The following is a 14,686-nucleotide window of genomic DNA, read 5'->3' on the forward strand; positions in this document are numbered from 1 at the left end:
CATGTCATTAAATACTTTGTGGAAACATGACTTACATACTGTACAATATTACATTTAGGGGTGAATTGTGACACATTTTAGGGTAACTACTGTGGGATATTTTGGTAGTTTATGATATAAATGAGTTCTTATCAAAATGCCTGTCCCTGTTGTTTTAGTCTCTCATGCTCTATTTTATCTCTTGTGGTTGGCTCAAATGCTAAGACTGGGAAGACAAGAAGATGCAGTTTTGAACCTCTGCTAATGCCTGGTGGGAGTATGATCTCTGTAGATGTTTAACTTCTTGGGGATCACAGTTTTCACAATTTCTGGATCTGCCCACTGGAATCACAAGCCCTGTCTTCAATGGCCACTGTGAAGGTGGGGTGATATGTAAGCCGAGTGTCTGCCACACAGAAGCTCCTAATAAAAATCTGGCTCTTTTTCTTTCTCTCCTATTCTCCATACAGAAGTGCAATGTGCCCATGGCTAGGTTTCAGGGTCTCTAGGAGAGTCTCTGGAATTATGTGAAAAACTTTGTATGTTCAGATTTGTGTTTTTTTTTCAGAGAAAAAAACCTCCACAAGTATAAGAAGCATTGCAAATCTTCCTGCTTCAGCACTTTCCATTTTGTCATAAAATAATAGGACTGGCATTTGCCTGGTCCCTAAGGGCAGCATATTGGCTCTGATTTCTCTTTAAATACTCCCTCATTTGTTGGTGAGCTTAAACACGAACCAGCATGACACACAATCTCTATGCTGACCTCCCCAGGCACTCTGTCCATTGTCTGGTACACATCAAGCACTCGTGCAATGTAACTTGTTGCTGATGCTGTTATATACATGAGGAATATTTTTAGAGAAGCACATGCATCCTAAATTAAATAACTAGCTCGATCATGGAAGGTATGTTGCGTATGCATGGTTAGCACACGTTCTCTCTCTCTCTCTCAAAACTGGGATCTGTACTGAATTTAGCCAAGTCCTGAAACACGTCCAGGTTCCATTTATCTTATGTAGGTTTATAAAATGATTAAGCAATCCAGATATTACAGTTTCCTTTATATCATAGAAAAAGGATGTGTGCAAGACAGAGGAATTGGCACGAGACAAACATCAGTATGAGGTTAAAATAGGATGATGGTCCATCTGTCTTGAATAAGTTAGACCACAAGTTGACTAGGCAAAGGGAAAGCTGCCGAGATCCTTTCCAACTTGTGACTCTGATCTTACAGATGGTCCATTTGACAGGTCTCTTAGGAGCAAGTGTGTTTCAGAATGTCTGTTCCCTAGCTGAGCTGCTCAGGCTAGTGGGTATTTGAAGTTCTAGAAGCAAGTCACTGATAACACTTTTAAATGATCAAATCCCCAAACATTTGATTCACATCTTTCTGCTCAAACCAAGAGCCCTCCATGACCTCCCTCAAGAACAAAATTTTTTGTTTCGTTTTCTTTTACTGTGTACCAGGTATAACAGGTGCTTTTGGAAATATCTAGAAACTGATTTAGATGATCAGAATGAGAAATCAAGGAAAATGGAGCCTGGACTCACTTTGTCCACAGCTTGGCTTAGGGAAATAAATGTTTTGAAAAGACTTTTTTTTTTTTTAGCACTAGTTTTCAGCAGCAAAGCTGAGAATGTCAGTGTGTGAAAACCCTGTCTGCATCATTCTCCTGTGTATTCTCAGGAGTCAAACCAGCGGCAGTGTCCCAGTCTTCGTGTAGCCCGTCCGCGCTTCCGAGGTCAGTTAGAAGAAGCTATTTTCCTGCCATTGATTCTTGCCTCCTTGGATAGGATTTTGTGGTGTGGCCCTCAGTGAACCATGATTTCATGCTTGTAGGCCTCCCACATTGATCAGCCTTGGTCATTTAACTAGCGTTGGCCAATGGCCATCAGAAGCTGTGATGCAAGCAGAGGCTTGAAAAGCCTGCGCCTTGGGGCCTGTCTCTCCGGTGCTACCATATGCCAAAGCTCAGACTCTCTTTCTGGAATCACAAGAGCTGTGATTTACAGCTGGCACTAAATGCATGAATGGGAACGAAACCGTCTCAGAACCTTTGGTCCAGCTGAGTCAGCTGGAGATGCCAGATGAGACCTACAGGCAGGCAGCCAGCTGACCCCAGCCCTAAGTGCTGACCCCAATCATGAGCAAATCAAATAGCTGTTTTAAGTTACCAAGCTTTAGATGCAGCAATAGATAACTGAGGCAACTATTTTTGATTAGGTAGAGATTGACAAATGCATTGATTGCTGGCTGTTTACTTAATCTTCATGCAGTAGACTTCTGAGTGATGAGAAGATGGGGCAAATGGATGCAGGAAGAGAGCTAGAATAGTAAAATAAAAAGACCACTTTTTCTTTCTCAGGCCTTTCTGTTCCCCATTTAGCTCTTCTTTGGATGGATACGCTGGGTTCTTCTTAATTGAATGTTAATGGTAAATAAATAAACTTGCTTTCTCGGAAGGTTTTTGGGGGAGTCAAACCTTATGTTTGATTCACACATTTAAATAACAAGGGATTGTCTTTTTAAAAGATATATGTGTATATATATATATGTGTGTGTGTGTATATATATATATATATATATATATATATATATATATATATTGATTTCAGAGAGGAAAGGAGAAGGAGAGAGAGAGAGATAGAGACATCTTTGATGAGAGGGAATCATCAATTGGCTGCCTCCTGCATGTCTCCCACTGGGGACTGAGTACATTCCTGGGCATATGCCCTGACCTGGAATCGAACCGTGACCTCCTGGTCCATAGGTCAACACTCAACCACTGAGCCACTCTGGCTGGGTGGGATTGTCTTTCAATGGAATGCCACTGGGTTCTTTGGGATGAAATGAAACATTTCATCATAGGTCATCCTCTCCTCATTCTTTTTATTTTAAGTCCAAATTTTGTTTTAAAAAGATTTTTTATTGATTTTTTAGAGAGAAGAAGGCGGGGGGAGAGAAACAAATATTGATGATGTGATCAGCTGTCTCCCGCACACCTCCTACTGAGGATCAAGCCCACAATCCGGACATGTGCCCTGACCAGAAATAGAACCAGCAACCTTTCAGTGCACAGGATGACACTCAACCAACTAAGCCACACTTGTTGTTCTGAAATATGGACTGCTATCCCTGGCACAAATATCAGTGTGTGGCTTTGCCATAGCAAGTTCTGGGTGTGTTTTTGTTCCCTCCCACATCAGCTAGAATACAATTGTTAACCACTAAGTAATGCAAATTTCTTCCCTATATCTACAAAACCTTTAAAAAATTAAACATAAGGAAATGCTGTTTAAATTCAAATAGAAATACGCGGCAAAATAAAATAACATCCTCTTGGTCCTGAGTGTTAAAATGTTTCCCAACATAGTTTAACTAATAAATAATACCCAGGCTTTTCATCTGAAAAAAAAATGAATATATCTTCTGCTTCCTGCCAAATGCCCCTGTATTTCCTCAAAACTATATTCTGGAAGAGAAGTAAAAATATAGCTAGAAAAGCCCCCACTGCCCTCTACCTTCACTGCTATGTGATGAAGGATAGTCTGGAATTAAAGCTATTGTTTGTTAGGATTAACGACTGCTGGATTCTTTGAAAGAACACTCCTAAAATTACATTGACAGGCAAACAACCTGAATAAAGAAATGAGCAAACTCTCCCAAGAGCTTCCTTGCCTGGCTGAGTCCCTGAATGGCAGCTGACACGGTTTTCAATAACGCAACTCAGTTGGTTCTATAATGCTGTGTGCTCCAAACATAATTAAAAGTGTTAACAATTTTGTTGCCTTTTTCAGAACATTTTCTCCCCACATACCTTCAGTGACCTGGTCATAACTACTAGAGACAAATAACTCTTGATTTACTTTATGTACTAAGATCTCTGAGCCCCAGGCAACTTTCTTGACTGTATCATCCCCAAACCTAGGAGACTCCAAAACCTACCAGAGTCGCACCAGGACTCTCAGAGTGCTTTATGCATAATAGCTACTCAGTAAATATACTAAAGACATGCAATCAACCTAACACCACTAGTATAATTACAAGAGTGCAGCTGGGGGGGAATTAGAGGTTGGGGATTGCTATTTATTCTGCAAATCCCAGGGCTCTCTGAAACCTCTTGTAAGGTTACTGAGAGGATTGACTCAAAGGACCAGGTCAGAGAGACATCTTGGCTCCACGGAGCTCCTTTCATAGTGAACAAGAGAATGCTGGGTGGTGGGTCAAGGGGCACCTAGACCTGCGCTGAGGTCATGTGCTTCTATGAGGAGCTTCCAAGTTAATGGCGCCAGAGGTGTTTCCTCAGTTACTTCAGGCCAGCATCTGCCCCCTCGGTCTCGGATCTCCACCTGAATGATTCAGGGATGTGGCCCAAAGCCAGAAGCTGCCCGGTGCTCCAGATTCTATCCTCAGCTCTCAGGTGGACACCAAGACTCAGGGAAACGGTGATGACTCACCATCATGTCCCTTCAGGGGAAGAAAAACACAAGGGAAAGATGAGCATTTGTCTGCTGTGAAGTTAAGAAGATATAAAATAATCATCAAGATATGCTCATTGGCAGGGGTCCTCAAACTACGGCCCGCGGGCCACATGCAAATACAAATATTGTATTTGTTCCCGTTTTGTTTTTTTACTTCAAAATAAGATATGTGCAGTGTGCATAGGAATTTGTTCATAGTTTTTTTTTAAACTATAGTCTGGCCCTCCAACGGTCTGAGGGACAGTGAACTGGCCCCCTGTTTAAAAAGTTTGAGGACCCCTGCTCATTGGTAATAAAAGTAGAGATGAATCAAATCTAAGTAGATCTGTTAAGCCTGGTGAAATGTTTAATTAATCCTGAATGGCTACCTCTGGATGTAGCTTTGCCTCCATTTCTCGAACAAAACAGATACATCATAGCTCAAGTCATAGACTAAGATGGGTATCGCCCTACGCTGATGAGAAAAACTAATAGAACTGAGATGATGTTATGTGTTTTAGAACGGGGTGTCAAGTTTGAATGCCTTCAGGGAACAGCCTGTGATTTCAAATGTGCAGTTGAGCAATAGGACAAGATAAGGGGTTAAGGGTAGTTGTGATGAACCCTTTTAGTTTTTTAGCTTCATCTTTGAACTCAATATTTTTACACATTCCTGGCCATTCAGAAAACAAAATAAAACAAAGCAAAAAAACCTATCTGTAGGCAAAATTTGGCCAATCCACAAGAGTTTGAAATCTTGATTTAGAGGATTTTTATAAATGAATTTACTTTTTGAAAATATGTTCTTATACTCAAACAATAGATAAATTATCCAGCAGGGTCAGGTTATTTTCCACTTCTTCACTTCCATCTATACTTCCTCTCCCATCAATATAAAGATGGGCAACTGACATGTTAGGAATAAGCCAGTCCTTCAGCCATAGAATGGGGGTCAGTCAGGGCATATGGAAAATGTTAACTTGCAGTATGGCGAGGCGCTGGTCGGGCCAGGAAGCATGATGCCAGCAAAGAACCAGACCGCCCCACCCCCAGGAAGCTAGGCATTCCTTTTTTGAAATGGGAAGAGGTTTTGGGGGACCAAGGGGAGAGGCCAGGGAAGCTAAAGTGGTAGATGGAGCATTTAGTGAACACAGGCAGGGGCTGTTTACCCGGCACTTCAGAAACATTGAATACCTTTATAACCAGTGTGGCTGCTCTGGTACCTATTAACTGAATATACCAGGATAGGGAATAAGTTCTGCGTTTCATCAAGAATCTCTCCCGTCAGTCTATTTGCTAGCCTTCAAGACTTGTTTGCATGTGATGAATCCTAACAGCAACTGACCTGGTAGTTGGGGCATTCGCAGTGCTGCTTGGACACTCTTCCATTGAGCTCATCATTGGAAACTTTAGCACAGAAAACTTACAGCCAAAGGATTTTGATGTTTATACCTAATAGGAGATAAACTCAAAATAGTATCCTCAGTGTTAGAGGTCTTAGCAGGTGACATTATGCCTTCTACTCCTCCCTCCACTTTAGAGAAGAACTATGCCTGGATCATTTTATCTATCTTCACTAACACTGTATGAAGTGAATTCAGAAAGGGCATTGGAAGATTGTTGAGAGCCGAGCTTAGGCAAGGCTGAACCTACAATTTGCTAAATGGTCTGGTCCCATTTGTCATAACTGAATAGCCTAAAATGACCAGGCAATGTGGTGCAGTGGTTAAGAGGATGGATATTGAAATAAGCAGACTTGCTGTGAATCCTAATGCTACTGTAGGATATTTGAGCAAGGTAACCAACTTTAAAACGAGTGTAATAGCACCAGTTGTGTAGAGGTGTTGTGAATATCAAATAGGATCATGTATGTACACAGGAAATATAGACATGTGTGGTTCGGGACTGAGTTAGGCCGTCCGTTACTATGAGAGGGGACTGCTGTCTGTGTAATGCACAGGGCATCCTGGTTCCTATGTGATTTTCTTTTTCCTGAGGCAAGGGAACTGGAGCTGCAGGAGTCCAACTAAAAGCTTCATCCAGTCAGTCCTCAACTGGGCCTGCTCTATTGGCTGAGGGAACATTCCAGTTGTTTTTAAAGAATATTTTAACACAAGTCCCCAAGACTGGGGCTCATTCTTCGAGGATGAGCATCCACAGCCTTGCTCGGCTTCCACCTCATGGCGGCTGGCCATCCCTCTGTGCCCACAGGAATGACAGCCCCACTGCTCAGAGCTTCACTCTCATCATGTTGTTTCAACACCTGCCAGTCCGGCTCCAGTTAACACGCTGCCAGCATTGCCCCATCATGTATGGGTGGAGAGTGTGCAGTTTTAGTAGCACTGTGGCAGCCTCCAGGCATTCCAACTTGTCCACCTTGGCTGGCCGAATTATTGCCCCATGGACCAGTCGTTTTGCTAGTGTTCTGGTTGCAAAAGTGTGTAGACTTTGAGTGGTCGCCCCATTCCTATTTGCTCCATAACCTTGCTTATTTTCAGTGCATGCTTTTGCCCAACTGGAAATATTTTAGGGCTGCATATATCATATTATGATAACAATATGTAGACAATAGGGGAAGGGAGGTTCTAAAATAAATGCAATTTCTATAGAGTAGAACTTAACTCTTTTCCCATAGTCTCCAGAAAGGGGACCACATTTCCTGCCTAGGTTTTCACCCAGGTAGGAATGCTGTTCCTGCTGGAACAGCATTTTGGATTATTCCTCAAACATTAACAAAATAGGTAGGTATCAATAAAAAGGGGAGACCCCACCCTGGTCAGTTAGGCTCAGTGGATAGAGCAGTGGCCAGTGGACCAAAGGAAGGGTCATGGGTCTGATTTTTGGTCCAGGGCACATACCTCAGTTACAGGCTCCATCCCTTGGAGAGCATGCAGGAGGCTACCAATAGATGTTTCTCTCTCTCCCCTTTTCCTCTTTCTTCTCCACTCTTTCTAAAAAAAATCAATGGAAAAAATATCCTTTGGTGAGAATTAAAAAAAAAGGAAAGACATTTCTTTCATTTGTAGTGGCAATGAGTACCATTTATTCATCGCTTGTGCTTCAGTGAAAACACACTGTATACATATCTTCTCTTAGACTTAAAAGAGCCCTATATGGCACATTTTAGAATCCACATTTTGCAGATGGGGAAACTGAGGTAGTCAGAGATTGTGGGGTTGATCGTTTTTTTTAGCCAGTCAGGGCCAGAGCTGGAGCTCCAATCTTAACATCTTCTGACTCCAAAGGTGGATCACTCAAGCACTACCAGCAAGGCTGCTGAGCTCCCAGAAGCGCTGTCCAAAGGCAACGTCATGGGAGCCACGCATGCGAGCCACAAAAGACCTTTTAAAATTGTAGTAAAATAGGCATAACATAAAACTTACAATTTTAGCATTTTTAAGTGTATAATTCAGTGGCATTAGGCATTCACAATACTGTGCTACCATCACCTTTCCAGAACTTTCTCATCATCCCAACAGAAGCTCTAATTCTTTGTTCCCTTCCTACCAGCCCTGGTCATCCCTGCTGTACTTTCCCTCTCTATGACTTTGCCTATTATATTAATGGAATCATACAACATTTGTCTATTTTTGCCTGAAATTTCACTTAGCATAACGATTTCAAGGCTCATCCATATTGTAGCATCTGTCAGCATTTCATTCCTTTTAATAACTTAACTAGAGACCTGGTGCATGAAAATTCATGCACTGGAGGGGGGTCCCTCAGCCTGGTCTTCCCCCTCTCACAGTCCAGGAGCCCTCAGGGGCAGGAGGTGACCTGGAGATCAGGGGAAGGTGATGCCCCATCACACCTCTGCTGCTGTCACTGCCAGCAGCACAAGCCTTGGCTGGCCCTGGTTACCTGAGCCTCAGGCAGCCCTGGGCAGCTGGACAGCCGACATCGAGGTTTGCCTGCACCTTGGGCATCGGCTGGGCAGCCACCATCCGAGGCTTACCTGTGCCTCGGGCCAGCCCTGAGCAGCTGGGGTGCTGAGGGGACTGGGGGTCTCCAGAGGCAGGCATGTGGAGTGGCCGGGCCCACTGGGTAAAGGCCCAGCCTTGCCACATTCCTGCTGCCCTGGCAGGGCTGAAAGGACTGGTCACTGCCATCTTGTGGCTGTGGGAGCTGCCATCTTTGAGGGTGGGGCAGTCAATTAGCATATTCCCTCCTTATTGGCTGTAGTCGCCACCATCTTTGTGATGACAGGGTCAATTAGCATATTCTCTCTTTATTAGATAAGATAATATTCCATTGTATATATATATCACATTTTGCATAGACATTCATTTGTTGATGGACATTTGGGTTATCTCACATATAAATTTTTGAATATTCTTGTAGCCACATTAAAAGAATTCAAAAGAAATGGTAAAGTTAACTTTAATATTTTTGTTTAACTTAATATTTCTATATTTTTATCATTTCAACATATAATCAATATAAAAATTATTAATAATATGTTTTACATACTTAATTACCCTGTTTTTGAAATCTGGGTATCTATATATATAAAAGCCTAAGCGACTGCTTGACTGTTTGACCCGTAGCTATGATGTGCACTGACCACCAGGAGGCAGACACTCAACGCACAGGCATGGAAACATGAAACAGACTGATGAATCTCAGAGGGAAGGGGGGAGGGGGAAATAGATTAACCAAAGATCTTATATGCATACTAGAGGCCTGGTGCACCGATTCATTCACTGGTGGGGTCCCTCAGTCTTGCCTGTGGGGATCAGGATGAAACTGGCTCTCTGACTCTCTCAAGGAGTCCCAGATTGCGAGAGGATGCAGGCCAGGCCAAGGGACCCACTGGTGCATGAATTTGTGCACTGAGCCTCTAGTATTTATATAAACAACACATCTTAATTCTGCCTAACCACAGTTCACCTGCTGACTCAGCACAGGAAGCTGGGACAACTACATGCTGCTCTTTAGATCTAGTTGATGGCCTTCTCTTTAATGATATATATTTTTAAATTTATCTTTATTGTTGAAAGTATTACAGATGTCCCCCTTTTTTCCCCATTGACCCTCTGCACCTCACATCCACCTCTCCCAGGCTTTCACCATCCTATTATCTGTATCCATGGGCTATGCATATTTGCATACAAGTTCTTTGGTTAATCACTTCCCACCCCCCTCTCTTCTCAACTTCCTTTTGAGGTTCATCAGTCTCTTCCATACTTCTGTGTCTCTGGATTTATTTTGTTCATCAATTTATTTTGTTCATTAAATTCCACATATGAGTGAGATCATGTGATACTTATCTTTCTCTGACTGGCTTATTTCACTTAGCATAGTACTCTCCAGAAGCATAGTATTCTATGGTGTAAATGTACAACAGTTTTTATATCCACTCATCTACTGATGGGTGCTTGAGCTGTTTCTAGATCTTAGCTATTGTAAATTGTGCTGCTATGAACATAGGAGTGCATACATTCTTTCTGATTGGTGTTTCAAGTTTCTTAGGATATATTCCTAGAAGTGGGGTCATTGGGTCAAATGGCAGTTCCATTTTTAATTTTTTGAGGGAACTCCATATTGTTTTCCATAGCGACTTCATTTCCTCCAGCAGTGTACTAGGGTTCCCTTTTCTCCACATCCTTGCCATCACTTATCATTTGCTGATTTGTTGATGATAGCCATTCTGACAGGAGTGAGGTGATACCTCACTGTCATTTTAATTTGCATCTCTCTGATGATTACTTGGAGCCTTTTTTCACATATCTCTTGACCTCTTGAAGGTCCACTTTGGAAAAGTGTCTATTTAGGTCCTTTGCCCTGTTTTTAACAGGATTGTTTGTCTCCCTTCTGTTAAGTTGTATGAGTTCCTTATATATTTTGGAAATTAACCCCTTAACAGATGCATAGTTGGCAAATAGGTTCTCCCATGCAGTGGGCTTCCTTTGAGATTCATATTGGCAAATCAATAAATGTGATACATCACATAAACAAATTGGAAGATAAAAATCACATGATCATGTCAATTGACACAGAAAAAGCATTTGACAAAATCCAACACCCTCTTTTAATAAAAACTCTCAACAAGATGGGAATAGATGGATCATACTTCAACATAATAAAGGCCAAATATGACAAACCTACAGCAAACATCATACTCAATGGGAAAAAACTAAAAACATTTCCCTTAGGAACAAGTCAGGGATGTCCACTTTCACCATTCTTATTCAACATAGTACATCAAAATAAAAAGCTTCTGCACAGCAAAAGAAACCATCTTTATATATTTTTTCAACCCAAACTTTAATATTGCAAATTTCCCATTCATTTTCTATGACATTTAATATCCCCTTTTCAATTACCCCCAATTAATGCATTTCATTTTTATTTTTAATCCTCACCCAAAGATATGTTTTTATTGATTTTGGAGAGAAAGGTTAGGAGAGAGAGAGAGAGAAATATCAATGTGAGAGAGAACATCCATTGGTTGCCTCCCATACTTGACCCAACTAAGGATCAAACCTACCCCTAGGTATGAACCCTGACCAGGAATAGAATTCAAAACCTTTTGGTGTATGGGATAATACTCCAAACCGCTGAGTCACAATTAATGTATTTCTTTGTAACAATGGATATTTTAAGATATAAAGAGGAATATAACATGGGCAATATCAGGCCTAAGACATGCACATAAGCTAAAGAACAGCTCAGCTGATGTAGCTCAGTGGTTGAACATTGACCTATGAACCAGGAGGTCACGGTTCAATTCTTGGTGAGGCCACAATTCTTGCGGGCTGGATCCCCAGTGGGGGAGGGGGTGTGTGCAGGAGGCAGTTGACCAATGATTCTCTCTCATCATTGATGTTTCTATCTCTCTCTCACTCTCCCTTCCTATCTGAAATATATAAAAAGATGCTTAAAAAAAAGATGAAGAACAATACAAGTAGTATATGATTCATTGCCAGAAAGTGAGAGATACACAATGGCAATTGTATCTAGCGCAAACATAGTTCCAAATCCAAAGACTTTTCCCTTTTGATTTGTGAAATTTTTACATGCAGTTTATTAAGGGTTAAACAATCATTTTATTTAAGCATTTAATAAATTATCTTAATTGAAAAGAATATAATGACATGGAATCTGAAATCTCATTGGAAACCTGGGAGGACTGTAGCATATGAATTAAGGAGAGGCTGACGGCATACCAGAATCATTAAGGAAGAAAGATGACAGCATGCTGCATGCCACACCCTGTGCCCAGTGTGGGCACACATTACATTGAACTATACCTATAAAACTGTCAACGTCATATGGTTCAACTGAATATATCATTTCATCCCTGCAGTGAAGTTAGCAAATTCTTCATGAAAAAAGTGGACTTTCGGATGGGAGACTTTATAGTTTACGTAGGCACAGAGGAAGGCGAGCCTCTTTCTAGGGGATGGAGTCACGGAGAGAGAAGGGAGTGAACGCTATAATACAGCAGCAGCAGTGATAGTGAGAGCCGCTTTTCCTGACTGCTATCTGTGTGACAGACACCGCACTAAGCATTTCATATACATAACCTCATTTAACCCTTATTATACCTTGTAGGAAAGTCATTTTCACTTGGAGCCTGACCAACCATTCAGGTTGGCCGGGGCCTGGCGGGTTCCTAGAGCACAGGTTCATTTTAAAACAGATACAGTCATGGGAAACCAGGATATGTTGGCCACTGTAATGCCAGCATTCTTACTACTCTCTTGTGGCAACTTGAAGCTCTTTGCTCACCAGTCTAAAGGGACCGTTTCATTACACATCAAACACACATGGCAGGTGCTGATATTTCCTCTTTTTTCAGGCTTTCTCATTGTTGACCTGAGCCAACAAGCACCATGAAGTTGGGTACAGTGTTTAGCTGTTTCACTGTAATCTCTCTTCCAGGAGTTTGTAACCAGGGGTAGAACTTGGGGGGCATTCACGAAATTACTTCACCAGTTTTGGTAGCATCTAACTGAAATTTATCATTTCCTTCAATTTTTAAAAAAATATATATTTTTATTGATTTCAGAGAAGAAGGGAGAGGGAGAGAGAGATAGAAACATCAATGACGAGAGAGAATAACTGATTGGCCGCCTCCTGCACACCCCCCACTGGGGATCGAGCCCGCAACCCTGGGCATGTGCCCTTGACTGGAATCAAACCCAGGACCGTTTGGTCTGCAGGCCAACGCTCTATCCACTGAGCCAAACCAGCCAGGGCTCCTTCAATTTTGAATGTCGGCAACAGACAGGATTATTAGTGGTACCTGTGACTTTATCATTCACATAAATTGTAGGTACTTTCATATCACATTACAGTTGTCGAGATACTTCAAACTATCATTTAAATTCATCACCACTTGAAAATTATGGTAATTATCAGGCCTCCTGCTAGCCATGATATTTAATGGGTTACTAAATATATGTATTACTGATCTGCTTTTGAAAAACATAATTTAGGTTTCAATATAATTAGTTTGCTTGGCAATCCTATGTTCTTTACACATTTTAGAACATTATTCTGAGAAGGTGTCCATGGCCTGTAAGAGGTTAAGAACCCCTGTTCCAAAATCAGTGGGCGACAGAGGAACTCCTGTAGGTCAGCAAACGTCGCCAACGTCCAGCTTCTCCACCCCCACACCCCTTCCTTCCCTTGTCCTTTGGAGGAGCTGACCATTGTGCTTGGCGTTCACACTCTAAGACTTTCTCTAATCTAATCCAGTTCAGCTGGAGGACATAGGGCCACAGTTGACTAAATTGAGTAAATACACAGATTCACCATCCAGGACCCGAGGAAGAAAGCTTTAACCCCTAGAGGAAGAACCCTCCCCTACCTCCATCCAGCCCGCCCCTCCCATTCCTTGCCAGCATTATTCTTCCCTGACCAATTGTGAGAGTCCCTTTGTGAATCACAGGGCTGGATTAGTTTGCTGAACAATTGCCTCGTTTTAGTTAGCCTCTGATTGTCCTTGCCTTTGTGAGTCAAAAATCCTTAATCTTATTTGAATGCAATTTAATTCCCTAGAGAGTGGAGTCTTTAGTCTCTTGGTTTTATAAGTGAGCGCTCAGAGGAAATGGCATGAGAGCTGACGTAGTGCCCCTTTAAAGCTCGGCCACTCTACCAAGGAAACAATTAGGTAAATGTGCACTCCAATCCATAGAGGAGGAGGAAAAGAATTTCTTCACAAATTACTTTTAGGACATTTAAGTGGAATTGAATTAGAATGTCAAGGGCCAGACAGCTCTCAGGAGGTCATTTGATCTAGTCCCCTGTTGCTGGGCAAGAGCACAGATGTGAGATTCTAGCCCACACTTAAAAGGCTTTAGAGAGGAGAACACTTACCTAAACATGTCCTGTAGGTAAGTGGGAGGAGGTTGTAGGTTTAAATAAATATTTGTAATAAACCAATTAATAGCATGTAGCTCATTAACTTATTAGCTAATTAATTAGACACATGTATTGAGCCCTGCCATGTGTCAGGGATGTCCTGGGCACTTGAGATCAGCAGTGAGCTTACATTCTAATGGGGGAGACCTCATAGGAAATTCATAAGGTATGTTGGAAAGAGATACATGCATTAGAAAAAAAATAGAGCAGAGAATAGAAATGTAAGTGGTGAAGCATGAGCAGAGAGGGGTGCCTTCATAAACTTGTAACATAAAAGCATTAGTACATGTTAACAGCTTAAGATAGTGCCTAGCATGGTGAGTTCTCCTTCTTTCTTCTCTCTCTCTCTCTCTCTCTCTCTCTCTCTCTCTCTCCCTCTCCCATATATTAGATGAACTTGTTTGGATTCAAGAGAGAGAAACAGGTTTAGCCTAATTTGGCAAAACAGGAATTTTATTAGAAGGTGGTGTAAGTAGGCCTAAAGAACCACAAGCAGTCAAGAACCAGTGCCTGTGGAGACCCCTTCACAGTCTCACCTACCCAGGTCTGGGAAGGCTGGGAAGAGCAAAAGAAGTTCATCTCAGAAAGGAAATTGGTGAAAAGATGATGTAGTAAGACAGAAAGACAATCTCATCCTAGTTAATAGTCTGAACTGAACTAGGTCCATAAGATAGATTCAGATTACAAACAAAGGTATTGGAGGAGGGTATTCAACACCCCCAATACTAGCTGTAACCCAATAGGATGTCACTTTATTCAATGGGTTTTCATTTAGTAGCATAAAATATATATTATGATTTTCCTACCTAAAAAATTACCAAATTTTGTTAGGAATGGACAGACGACAATCACAACTAAGGTAAATTCATTC

General features: G+C 41.7%; 1 protein-coding gene across 10 annotated transcripts in view; it reads left to right on the forward strand.

Annotated features, from left to right (window-relative positions):
* Positions 1 to 14,686, forward strand: part of LOC138992274 (uncharacterized) — a 288,887-nt gene that overhangs the window by 139,872 nt on the left and 134,329 nt on the right. The gene's annotated exons all lie outside the window — the stretch shown is intronic.

Source organism: Myotis yumanensis, unplaced genomic scaffold (genome assembly GCF_028538775.1).
Source record: "Myotis yumanensis isolate MYYU_CA2020_CCGP unplaced genomic scaffold, mMyoYum1.0.hap1 SCAF_14, whole genome shotgun sequence".
NCBI classification, from domain to species: domain Eukaryota; kingdom Metazoa; phylum Chordata; class Mammalia; order Chiroptera; family Vespertilionidae; genus Myotis; species Myotis yumanensis.